Source organism: Lampetra fluviatilis, chromosome 49 (genome assembly GCF_964198595.1).
Source record: "Lampetra fluviatilis chromosome 49, kcLamFluv1.1, whole genome shotgun sequence".
Classification (NCBI taxonomy): Eukaryota; Metazoa; Chordata; class Hyperoartia; order Petromyzontiformes; family Petromyzontidae; genus Lampetra; species Lampetra fluviatilis.
Genome location: NC_136323.1, coordinates 1,987,511 through 2,000,469, shown reverse-complemented (window position 1 = coordinate 2,000,469; position 12,959 = coordinate 1,987,511).

Below are 12,959 nucleotides of genomic sequence, written 5' to 3'. Positions count from 1 at the left end.
GCCAGTTATTCCTTCCCTACGGGATTCATCTCGGGCTGGAAGGGATGTTCTTGTATTGGATCGCTGGGAATAACAGTGGGGATGGGATGACAATCATTTCAAGAAATTCATTCACGATCCACAATTCGAATCAATCCGACTGCTGGATGAAGGTCTCCCTCCTCATGCCCGTGTTGGTCGTGGGGGGTTGATTGACCATACTTCACCACACTGGTCAGTGGGGGTTGGTGATGGGGTGGTTCTGACCCTGTGCAGATATCACTCACCTTTGATGGCAGTTGACGTCCAGGCCATAGCACATTGTGCTCATCACTGCTCTACCAATTTGGAGTGTAATTGGTTTTATAGCCAACATATGCACGGTTGAATTGGTTTATTTCTGAAATGTTTGTTATTGCGATCTCCATTGTAATAAATGTGAGAACATTAAGCGGCGTTACATCGCTATGCAATGCCGTTACAAACGCCGCTCAGACGATTGATTTTGATGCAATGTGGTGCACAGTTTAATTGATTTCACAACAGTTTTTGGCATTCACGTATAATGACAGGTTCTGCAAGCGCCCGAGTAATTGCCGTTTGTCAAGGCATACTACCTCCGCACTCTTTAAAATGTAATTTGTGAATCAAATGAGGGGGCAGCCGAGAAAATGACATAACCAGCCACCGGATAATTACACCTCAACCCGGCGCAAATTGTCACGTTTAAAATATTTCCTCCCGTTCACAAAGCGGGGAGGTGGGGGATGATTTAAACGTTAAATGTAATTTTGTTAATCACCGTTGTGGGCGCGTTTGCAAAGCAAAACTTCTCGCGGCTGTGATCGGTGGTCGAAATTTTTTTTGCCTTTTGCTTATCTGGAAACCGGGCGCATACGCTCCGTGACCTACGTGTCGCAAAACAAAAATACGCAACAGCGGTAAAGGGCCCCCCGTGACTGGCTTGTTGGGCCAACGCAGCGAATGGACACGATCACTGCGAAGCCGTCCGCGCGTGTCCTTGAGCGCGAGGAGCGACTTATTTTACTTCGTTACAAACCGACGATAACCTTGCGGAAAATAGGCGCGCAATTGTCCCCGTGCGATGCTGTTGGGGTGAGGGTGGAATGCTTCGGCGATGTGGGGTCCTAGGACGGAATGTGCATTATACGTTTGAATTATTATTATTATTACTATTGCGTTTTGGCTGCATTGATCTCTGTATATGGATGTTTTCTGTCAATGTGTATTTTACACGTGTGACGTCAGCATTCAAAAATAAGAATATTTATTTATACACGGGGTCAGAACGTTACAGCAACAAACAATACAAAACATGACGGGAGTGCAAAATACAAGAAGGGTAAACAGATCACCCAAACACAAACAAATACAACACTAAACCAGCCACATCCTACCAGACTAAGCACACAGAGATATTAAATTATTTATTTCAAAAGCGACCTGGCCACAAACGATAGCTCAACAAAGTGGCTTATCATTTGGACATTTTATAGCAGCCAAAATAATCTAAATGTCTGTAACATAATCTAAATAGACATTGTTGGCGAACTGCTTAATGTTCACAGGCAAGGGATATTTTGTGTAATCAATGAGTCCTCGTTCGACACGAAGCTATAATGCCAAATAATCGTTAATCGTCAGGTTATTTTGTGTTATGTTGTTATATAATTTTACCCAAAACTGCGTACAGTGATTGGCTTTCCAGATCAAGCAGCATTTGCTTAACCAAGCGAACTCTAAAACCGTATAAGAATAGGTTGTATCCTTTCCGGCAATAAAATAGGTGTTACGATGTTCAAACACCAAACAGAAACCTTTTGCAAGGAGTCATGGTCTGCATTAACCACACGTACTTGCGGTGAACATGCAAAAAATACATGCTAAGGTAGTATATGCATTGTCTTTGAAACTGTTCTATACCAGAGACAGCCTGCTTTAGGGCCTAGTCTCAATCAGTCTTAGACCAGAGGACGCCAAAAGCCGAACAGCACAAAGACAATGCACTATCAGGACATTTATAACTCGGGGTGAACAGCTACAACATGGGATCTTTCTTGCCAGTATCAAAGTATAAGAAAAGGTTTTATACCCTTTATGGTAAAACCTAATACTGCAGACATGACTTCTTGCAAAAAGGTTTTTGTTTGGTGTTTGAACATCTTAACACCTAAATTTTGATTTAAAGCTGTCGTGACTGCAGGGATTAATTTACTTGGTTCTATCGGTAAAGTCACGTAGAAGGGAAATAATAAAATAATTAAAATATTAAACAATAAAATTCTCACGACGTTTCGACTGCAACACGAGCAATCATTATCAGCAACTGCCAAATCGCTGTCCGTGGTGCTGACGTTAAGAAAAAAACGCCACTTTTTAAAACAATTCTTGCTGTGGATTTCACACTTGATGATGATTGCTTGTATTGCAGTCGAAACGTCGTGAGAATTTGATTGTTTTATGTTTTTTTTTATTATTTCTCTTCTACGTGACTTTACCGCAAGAACCAAGAATATCTTAGCACAACTGTGTTATTTCCAGAAAGGGTAAAACCTATTCTGACATTTTGATACTGACAAGAAAGGTCCCGTTTTGTTAACTCTGAAACAGTTTTGACCTTCTGAGTCTCATCAGCAGTCAGGCTTGGTACAAAACACTGCTGCATCTTTTTTTTTTATATATCTGTGTGTGAGTAGCAATGATTATAAATCTAAGTAATTTAGTCACTAGAAAGTTTATTTTGGATGTTGAGTGACGACCTATTCCTTTATCGAAATGAATAAACGAATTAATTGGCTGAAAACATCTTACTACACAGAGGATTGCAGAGCTTGGTCAATCGTTGGCAGCCACCGGTTCACCACCAGGCTACCTGGCAGCTTATCTGTGGCTCCTCAGCGATTGTGAGGTGCAATTTGCACGAATAACGATGAGCTATGAAACTGAAACAAATAAAAAAAAATCCGACAGGCCAAGTGTGGATGATGTGCTCCGTGCGCTCCATCTGTGAACAAAAAAGCTTCATAGCTCATTGGATTCTTCTAGAATAAATAAAGATGCTCGTTCTGGTTTCGCATCCACAGTCGCAGCGTGGACTTTCCCACCGTCTCCCATCGCTTTAGCAGTACTCAGGCTGCCGCCTCGGCCCGAGATGTCCCTCTCCGATTCTGTGCCGTCCGCTGGATTCCGCTGGATTCGTGTTTGCCGCTCGTAGTTCGGCTCAGCCAGGCCGCCCTGGTTACCACTCCCGGCGTGTTGGCTGTGAAATACTCTACGCGCCCTGTCCGCTTGCGCCGTGGACGATATGGATCCCGTGGTGCCACTCTATTATCGCGGCTGGCTACGCACGGTGCGAAAGAAGTCCGGCGTACGTTCGAAAAGAGGCCAGTCGCGTGCCGGCGTCGTGGTTCGAGTTTGCCCGAGTTTAAAAGGAGCCCACAAATTACTCAATTTGGGATTACGCTGAACAACATCGGCCCCCTACTGCGACAAACCACAGCAGACGATGTCTGTGAAACACAGCGGTGCTTTCCTTCGCGATCATAGCCCTGCGCTATAAGAATGATGTGTAGACCAACCGTTCTAATGATTTGATTTGAGGTTCAGTGGTGAGTCTGCTTTGGCTGTGCCATCTGGACTGTAACAGTTTCCCAGTGTGTGTGCGTGTAAGGCTGTTGTTGGAGGCAGTCGCCCTCCAACAACAATGGAGGGCAGAGGAGCGACGCTCACAACAACGAGCGGTGCGCCGGGCAGCTAAAATACAACACGTTTGCACAGCAGGGCATCACCAGTCATCTTAGTCAGCTAACCCATGGCACCTGGGTCTGTCCCGTGACCTCCTGTCAGCGAGCCTTCGACACTTCACGTGGCCTCAAAGTGCACCTAGCCTGGCACAAGCGCCGTGGTGACATTACCATCACTTAGCGGCGAATGGCGGCTGTATTGTTGTTGGTCAGGCTGTTGGGGCGCAGTGCACTACGCTACAAACCCAGTCATCCGAGTTCGATTCCTGCTCACGACCAACATCGCCGATGAATATCTGTGCCGGTTCTGGGTCTCCCCAAGGTCGACTCAGACCTGATATTAGACATCAGCACCAAGACAAAGTGGCCAGGCGAGGTGCTGGCTCACATCTCGCACTCACGCGGCGTGTCCTCTCCCTTCACAGGCGCCACTCGCTAACGGCACTTCGCCCCAGCGGTGTGTTCAGGTCGTCGGGGTCTTTGTGTGCGCGCCGTCATCCCCACCGTCGGCAGGTGTCGTCTGCGAGCTTGTGCGCGTGTGCAATCGACGCCAGCCAGCCAGCCAGCCCCTGTGCTTGGCACTGCACGTTTTATTTGAGCGGCGATTTTTTTGTAATCTCCCTCTCTCTCTCTCGCAACACGTACAATGTCACTGGCGAAACAATGGACAGCGATTGACATTTCAGCAAATAAATAACGGCGCAACGACCGCCCACACGTCCGTTCCACGTGCAGTGTTTACAAGGGATGGCGATAACACACGTTGGGTGGGTACGTTTAAATAAACAAAACAGTAGCACTTTTGTTTAACACGTAGGCTTTCGCGACCAATATTACGGAGCACTAGTGGTATTTTTAAGCGTGCCCTATCCATCGTACTCGAGCTCGGTTTTCATGGCAATACACTGCAGGATGAGGGCGGTGACACGGCCCACAAGACAGCGCGTTTAATGCCCGAGGGTACATTAACCGTGGAAATGCTACATGCCGCATGTGGATTTTAAAGATCCCCATGATGTCATTCGTCAGAGTGGACCACTCACTGTGTATGTGCCGGGCGTCATGGCCCAAATTTGAAAACTTACCCTCAAATTAGTCAATTTGGAATATATATATACATACACATACACATATCAATCATTGCTCCTCTGCTCTCGAAAACTTGTCAGGATCCTCCTCAGAAAGAGGCTTGAGGCCCTAACCCGATGGGGCCCCAACCCAGGCTGGCTCAGCGGTAGAGCGAGCGGCTCACGGTCGGAAGGGGGGACGGGTTGGTGGTGGGTGATTGTGGGTGTGGTTGATTCAGCACATCATCCCTCCGATGGGGGTTGATACAATCAGGAACCACTTCGTAAAGATAAGTCAACCGAGTTGTCCTGCGGATGAGGCTCGCGCCGCATTAGGATTCGTGGAATTTCCACCACGAGCTCACGGGAGAGCGGCATGGGATGCGGTGCTCGGTTTTTTTGTGCGGGGTGAGTTGCCCCCCCGTTCAGGTCAGGCGCCGTTTGCGTTACAGCGGACACTGTGAAGACGTCAATCAAAAAAAAAACTACGAGCGGGGCCCATCGAGTTGGTCTTGAGCGGCAACGATTTTTTTTTTCTGCACAAAAAACGACGCAGTAAATTAACGCGTCGTTCAGCGCGTAGCGACATCGTGGTCTCTGCTCCGCGAAGCCGTGGCGAGAGCCTTTCCTGATGGAGAGACCCTCGAGACTCGGCGAGGCTCTCCTGGGTAAACGAGCGGAATAAATACAGCAAATAAACACGTTCACAGAATGTACCTACGTCCGTTGGGCGTATTTCGCGCCGCGTGTAGCCAGCCGCGCGAGTCGGAGGCGCGGGGCGGCACGGTTTGCAAGCAGAAATCCACGCTGTGCTGCGCTGCACTCCCGCGTCTATGTGGTTCCCACCCAGAGCCGGATGATCCTAGTAGCAAAAGTAGCTACTATATATGTACATATGTAGCTATTTATATAGTAGCTACATATGTAGTAGCTACGGGCCCCGCACTTTCAAGGGCCCCGCGCTAAATGCTCTCAAACTATCAATTCCGGTTCAGTGATTCTGCACTTGCTATATTACTATAGTACTATACCGCCTTCAACTTTTATGAACGACCGGGTGTTTAAGGTTAGCGATTTGTCGTATTATCTGGCTGTAAAGCAAATGCAAAAATACAATCACTTTACGATGCAAGTCACAAACATTTGTGTGTTTTAATATTTACGTATTTTTTTAATTCAGGGCCCCTTAAGAACATATGCTATAGGCGCCGCACTAGTTTAATCCGGCACGGGTCCCATCTTCACCAAACCCCACTGACGGGCGCGTGGTGAAATGTGGGCGATTGACCCCACGTCGGCCCGCACGCAGTATGGATTGACAGCCGGTGGATGAACACAGGGGCGGGCGGTACCGTGAGTAAATAAGCCCCTCCCCCCTCCCCCTTAACTTGTATTTAAGAGCTTGTCTCTTGGATTTTTCCTCACTTGATACAGTAAATTTAGCTGTGACGGTCACACCTGAAGACGGAGACTTGTGTTGCCTCCGAAACGTCGTGATTTAATTGATTGATTTATTTTTATTTATTATTTTATTTCTATTATAATTTTATTGTTTTACCTACGTGACTTTACCGAAAAAACCTAAGAGTAGCGTGAGTAGAGTTTGTCGCGTGGTGGAAATACAATTTTTAAGAATTATTAATTATTCGATCGACAGTAATATGGAAAACCGGCCAACCGAGACAACTCCCATTTGAAAAGTTAACATTTTTTTTGTCTCGAGGTCGTTTTCCACCACCCCCCCACACCGCGGCACCTTCAATAAGCACGCTTGGCTACGTACGGCGCGAAAGAAATCCCCAACGTACGTACGTGTACACACCAGCAACCGACGCGAGCATCGTCATCCACCCAACGTGGCCGCCACGAAAACCTTCGCTCGCCCGGAGAGGGACATGCCGTGTGTCAAACCCGCTCGGCTGAAGCCAACGGGAACGGGGAGCCTTTTCATCGGCAGGTCCCCAGTGGCCTGGAACGGACACGGCCCCCTTTCAAGTCTGGTCAACCTCCAACAATTGGCGCTTTCAAGTCTTGAATAATAATAAAAAACATTCTCAATCTCCGACGACCATCGCAACTCGTCTGGTTCTGTGCCGTCCGCCGCTTCCGTCTGGCGCTATCGCTGAATTATGGAACGTTACATACATTTCACACCGATCGATTGAATGTATGTATGTTGAATTCCTTGCGCACCGTACGGAGCCAATCGTGCTCATCGGAGGTGCAGAGGGAATGACATGACAGGCACTCACAGAAGCTGCCAAAAATGCAGCTTACGAACGGTAACGCTACGCGCGCTATGAACATCAACCTGATGTACACGGAATTTATTAAGAATAACTTAACGTAGCTTTTCACCGACATCGTATGGATATTTTAAAACGCACATGCTGCAAAAACGACGACACGCAAAATACTATTGTTTTCCTAACTGTGCTTCACGTAAGATCGCCGATGTGATTATGAGCACCACGTGCCGTACGCTGTGGACGAGTCAAACAGGTCCGAGTGGGTTCCTGCTCCATTGAGCGGCCTCGGAGGCATTGGCGCTCATCTCCTGTTTACAACCCTGGGCCAGTGGTGGGAAATGTCACATTCCTGTGCCGGAGGCGGCGAGGCGATCCACAAGACAACCACTGGTACTCGTTTTTTAAAAAGTCAACTTTGGACACGTAATGATGATCTCTGGCCTAGAGAAATCGTGGCAGGGGCAGAGGTCGACATCGGAGGAGGTGGGATGGACGACATCAAGTACACGGCCGGCCTTGCCACACTGACCCAGCAACGAGAGGTAGCGAGAGACAGGGCGTGGGTGGCAGAGTTTGGCCGTGGCTGTCACCAGAGGTCTTGCTCGACCTGACGCCACAAGGTGACAATGTGAGGAGGGATGATGGGCTCAGACAATCCTTCGCCGACGAGGATGTGAACTCACAAGTCACTTGCTCGAACGCTGAGACATCTGGCTGAGATAATTATCGACAAGAGTCTGTCTCCATTAAAAGCGACACGTTATAGTACTTAAACCATTAAGCCAATACGTCTTTCAGACAACTCCTCATTGACAGAATTAGTTTCAAGCCCATCAAACTCTGGACCGGTTTAAACGTTTTTGGGTCTCATCAGAGAAGTCAGGCCTGTTAAGCCAGTGCTGTTATTTTGCCAACAGACATTATAGAGCAGCAGCCACCCACTTGTGTGACGTGGATGCAATTTTACACTAGAGAGTTGTTGATTGTCGAGTGCTGTGGCACAGTTGTCTGTGACAGGCCAGACCTCTGTTCTATCAGTGCCCTGTTCCAAACCACCCCCAAAAGTCGCCATTGACCTCGGTGGTCGATCTTACGCGTCTATGATTCATAAATAGTTCGATACAAAACAAGTCTGCTGCAAAAGTTCAATGTACACACGCGCGTTCTGCGGCACGGTAACTTTTTTTTCACTAAAACGAGTGTGAAACTTAACACGATCGTCAAATAACACTGCCCTTAAAAACAAATAAATATATACAGGATGCAAGAGGCGACGTGCGATGGAGGAGGGCCATTGCCTGAAACGTCGCCCGTTATGCTTTCTCGTCTTTCGTGGGCAGGGTTTGTTGACGAACGGACCCGATCGGCCGTCGTTGGTTGCTTCGTGTCAATGCAGCGCCACAAAAATTAAAAACGGCGTCGTCGTTTGCTATAGCGAGCGGGGTCGTCTTGGAGACGTCGTTGGTGTGCGTGCGTGCGGTCACGCCGTCTTCACAGCTGTTCATGGCCCAAATTCTGCACAGACGCGACAGGCGAGGGAGCTTCAACGCCACTTCGCATCACCGGCATCTTTGACCGCGGATTGACGAGGCGTTTTTCGCGGAGCGGGTTACGCGGGGAACGTTCACGATGCGAGGGTTGTCACGATTTCAGTTGTTCGTGGTCGGTAGATGTTTTCACAATTTCGTTGTTTATAGTTTTTTATGTTTTTGGCGGACTTCACGTGCACATGACGATCACTTTAAGCGTCCTGCAAGGGCCACTTGACTCCAGCCAAGTAGGTTTGTTTCAATCGTAGGAACTTTACACAAACCTGTAACGCATATAATGCACACGCGCCGTCAGTCTCGCAATAAATAAGCCAGTTAACTCAGTGAGCTATGAAAATGATGAGATCGTATAACCACCATGCTGCCAATTACTCTGGATTCTATTTTTTGCAAAATGCTACTTAAAGCGTTACGGAGATTTACTTAGAACGTTAATTGCCGTGCTTTTGTACAAGGAAAAAGTATATATTTTGTTGTTGTTGTCAGGAAATGCAAAGGGTAATTCAGATACGGCGATATTTTCGCAAAAATAAATATCGAGTGGGTGAGCGAGTGGTCGTGAGAAGCGGTGGAGCGTTGGTCAGTGCGCCGCACTACGAACCCGGCGACCCGAGTTCGATTCCCGCTCATGGCCAACACCGGTGACGACTATCTGATCGGTCCTGGGCCTCCCCTAGAGCGACTCTGCCTCAAACGAACACCTGGTGGGGGTGTGTAAAACCTCGCCACTCGGGAGACAAAGGCGGCCGGGCGTGGTGCTGGATACCCAACGCCTCGTGTGCGGTGCTCGCCAAGAGCGCTTGCCTCCGAAAGTCGATCAAGGCTACAGGAGGGAATCCAGGTCTTGTGCGATTGAACGAGTTCATAGCTGAGTGAGCGAGTAGGCGAGCGAAAGAAACACATCTGAATAACAGTGTCTTCTTGGTTCTTTCGGTAAAGTCACGTAGAAGGGAAATAATAATAATATTATGTTTTATTTTTATTATTTTATTATTTCCCTTCTACGTGACTTTACCGAAAGAACCAAGAAGATGAATCCCTGCAGTCACGAAAGCTTTAAATCGAAATTGAATAACAATGATTGGCCGAGGAGAGCGAGTAGGTGAGTATTGAAGTCCGTGGGCACGATTTTCGCGGTGCAGCTTTTCAATCACATGATGCATTGCGCCGTAGCCGCCTCGCGCCAGCCCCGGGCTTGAACCCAGCGGGCTCTCGGTGGGAGGCCTGGCGCTTGCGGAGTCACGTGGGCGCTGGCCCACGCGAGCGCATGCGTACGTGCCGTGGACGTTCGATCGCGTGCGGCCGATGACGATGAATCCCCCTTTGGCTGAGCGGCTTCGAGGGGGCGGTCGCTCGGCCACGCCGACGGCGAGTCTTCGCCTTCCAGTGAGAATCGGCAAAGCAGCGAAGATTTCAAGACCTCCGCAGATGCGCGGCGCAGCGACAGGAAAAGTTGTCCTGTCCCGTGCGCGGTGTTTAGTATCCGTGGTGCCGCGTTGGCACGAGCAGAGACGACAGACACTCGCCAATGATTCAATGCTGAACATGTGCCTGGCAATTGTTCAAATCTGAATCACGCACAGCTGACACATCGCACCCCCCCTCTCCCTCCTTGCTACTGCGAAAACACCTTGCAGGACCCTCCTGAAAAATAGTTTTGAGACTCAGCGAGGGCCTTCTCCTGGGTAAATGAGCGTAACAACGTGAACAACAATACGGCAATAAAGAAGTGATTAAACAGGGCCATCGCCCAAAGCATCAACCAGCTCTCTGAATTGTTCCTCTCAGGCCCATAGTGTTATTGACGAAATGTGTTGCGCTTTTGTGACACGTGCCTGTCTGACTCATGAGCACTCACGGTATTTTGAAATGAAAAAAAAAAATCTAAATCTTCACAAATTCATGAAATAAAATTTAGAGAGGAGTTGGTCTATGATCCATGCACAGGATCCTCCTGAAAGCAAAGTCTTGGTCTTCGTCTTCCGCATGGCATCGGCAAACCGACCGAGCCGCGCCAATCCGTTCGACGTCGTCGGCAGTGTGCCCGATGTCGTAGCGTCCCGTGCCTCCTGCGGCGTGCGTGCGTCACGGGCAAGCCGTCCATTTACGCAAACGAACAGATCGCACGCGATCAGCGCGCCTCTTCTCTCATCGTACGACCCCGACGGATGAACGCCCGCGACGCGCCGCCAGGTGACTTTCTGACCCGCCCCCTGAACTGGACGTCTGTGAAACAAAACAAAATTAAAGAGCCTCATAGGCTCGCCGGATTTCTCCGGGATTAAATAACGATTGATGATTCTGGGCGAGAGGCGCGTCGCGATTTGCTTCGGAGGAGCGCAGCTGCTGAGAGTTTCTCTGCGTCGCAGGCGTGTCCCCCACCCCCCCCCCCCCCCGGGGCTCGCGGCTGGCGTTTGTCGAGCGACCGGGGAGCAGAGCCGGCGCTCGCCGGGAGGAAGCTACGCAAACAGTCAGGCCTCGAGACAATCCCTCGGGTGCCCCTCCTCCTCCTCCTCACTCGCTCGCTCGCGCAGGGCGACCCTCTTGTTTAGTGGTGGGGCGCGTGGTGAGGGCTGGTGATGAAGAGGTGAGTCTGCGCTTGCAGAGTGGCCGTGCTGGTGCCTGCAACGAGACGCGGGGGTGGGAGGGGCGATCGTTTTTTTGTGACGTGCAGCTCACGTAGGAGGGGGGAGGGGCGATCGTTTTTTGTGACGTAACAGCTCACGTGGGAGGGGGGGGCGTTCTTCGTCGATGGAAAGCCCTGCCTAGGCCGTCAACGCGCCTACGGAGTCTTCAAATGTGATGATGCACCTGCCGATTAGTGCGGTTGGCTATGTATGGTACGAAAGAAGTTCAACACAAGTACATGCACGACAGCCATTAATGAGTGATGGATAGCAGCAGGGTACACACAACAAGAACATTCGTGAAAATTATTAGAGAAAGGAAGGGTTGGATTTCTTGCACGGGTAGTGAGAATACAAGAGGCTGGATATGAGTGTTGTTTTGTTTACTGGGAAAGTTCTGCATAGCACGAGAAGCCAGGAAAGGCAGTGATTTAAGTCACGCAAATAATTTGAACAAATTGATGCAACTGAGAGTATCGAATACAAAAGCAGTTGAGTAAATATCATGGACAGACCTAAATGCAAGGAAGGAAATCACGCGTAGAGAGATACGTTTTAAATGTAATCATAAAATAATTGCTAATTGCAACTGGTCGCGACCTTGAAATCGCGACAATTAATGGAATCATATGGAGACTTACACTGCAGTTAAACTTATACCTCTGGAATATTATTCCATTCCTGTACGTAGCGGCCACCATCCATTCTAGCGACGCGTCGCTGCACCAAGCCCACTTACTTTTCTTACCAGTTTGGACGATGTCTCTACCGACCAAGACATCGGAGCAAAGGCTGAAAATCGTGCAGCGGCAACAGCAATGGAAAAACGTGGGAGAGACGCACGCGTGGAGTTACGTTGAGAGACGGGAAAAAAGGGAAACGCACGGGTTAGGGAAGGCACGGGTTAGGGAAGGCACGGGTTAGAGAAGGCACGGGTTAGAGGAGGCACGGGTTAGAGGAGGCACGGGTTAGAGAAGGCACGGGTTAGAGAAGGCACGGGTTGGAGGAGGCACGGGTTAGAGAAGGCACGGGTTAGAGAAGGCACGGGTTGGAGGAGGCACGGGTTAGGGAAGGCACGGGTTAGAGAAGGCACGGGTTGGAGGAGGCACGGGTTAGAGAAGGCACGGGTTAGAGAAGGCACGGGTTGGAGGAGGCACGGGTTAGAGAAGGCACGGGTTAGACAGGGCACGGGTTAGAGGAGGCACGTGTTAGAGAAGGCACGGGTTAGAGAAGGCACGGGTTAGAGGAGGCACGGGTTAAAGAAGGCACGGGTTAGAGAAGGCACGGGTTAGAAAAGGAATACATCCGGGTTAACGGTGCCACCCAACCTGATGCACAACGTCGACTCGGGCGGGACACGGGGACGATGGATTATGGCCAAAACCAAGAATGGATTGGCAGCCAAGTGGTTGGCTACGTACGGTGCGGAGGGATGTCCAACGTACGTGCGTACGTACAGACGGAGCGCGCTCGAGCGAACGCCCACCGAGGAGATGGAGCGATGAAACGAGTCCCGTGTGCGGGTGGTGCCGGATGGATCGCCGCCTCGCGAGTCCGCGACAGGCGGCCACAAAAAGGTTGGGGGAAGGCGGCCTTCATCCAGCAGTGGATTGGCGACGACGAGGGTGACGACGGCGATGATGGATAGTGGGCATCACCTTGCAGGTAGGTGGCCAGGATGGTGCCCTCGGCGCTCAGGTAGGGCGTGTAGGCCGAGTCCTCG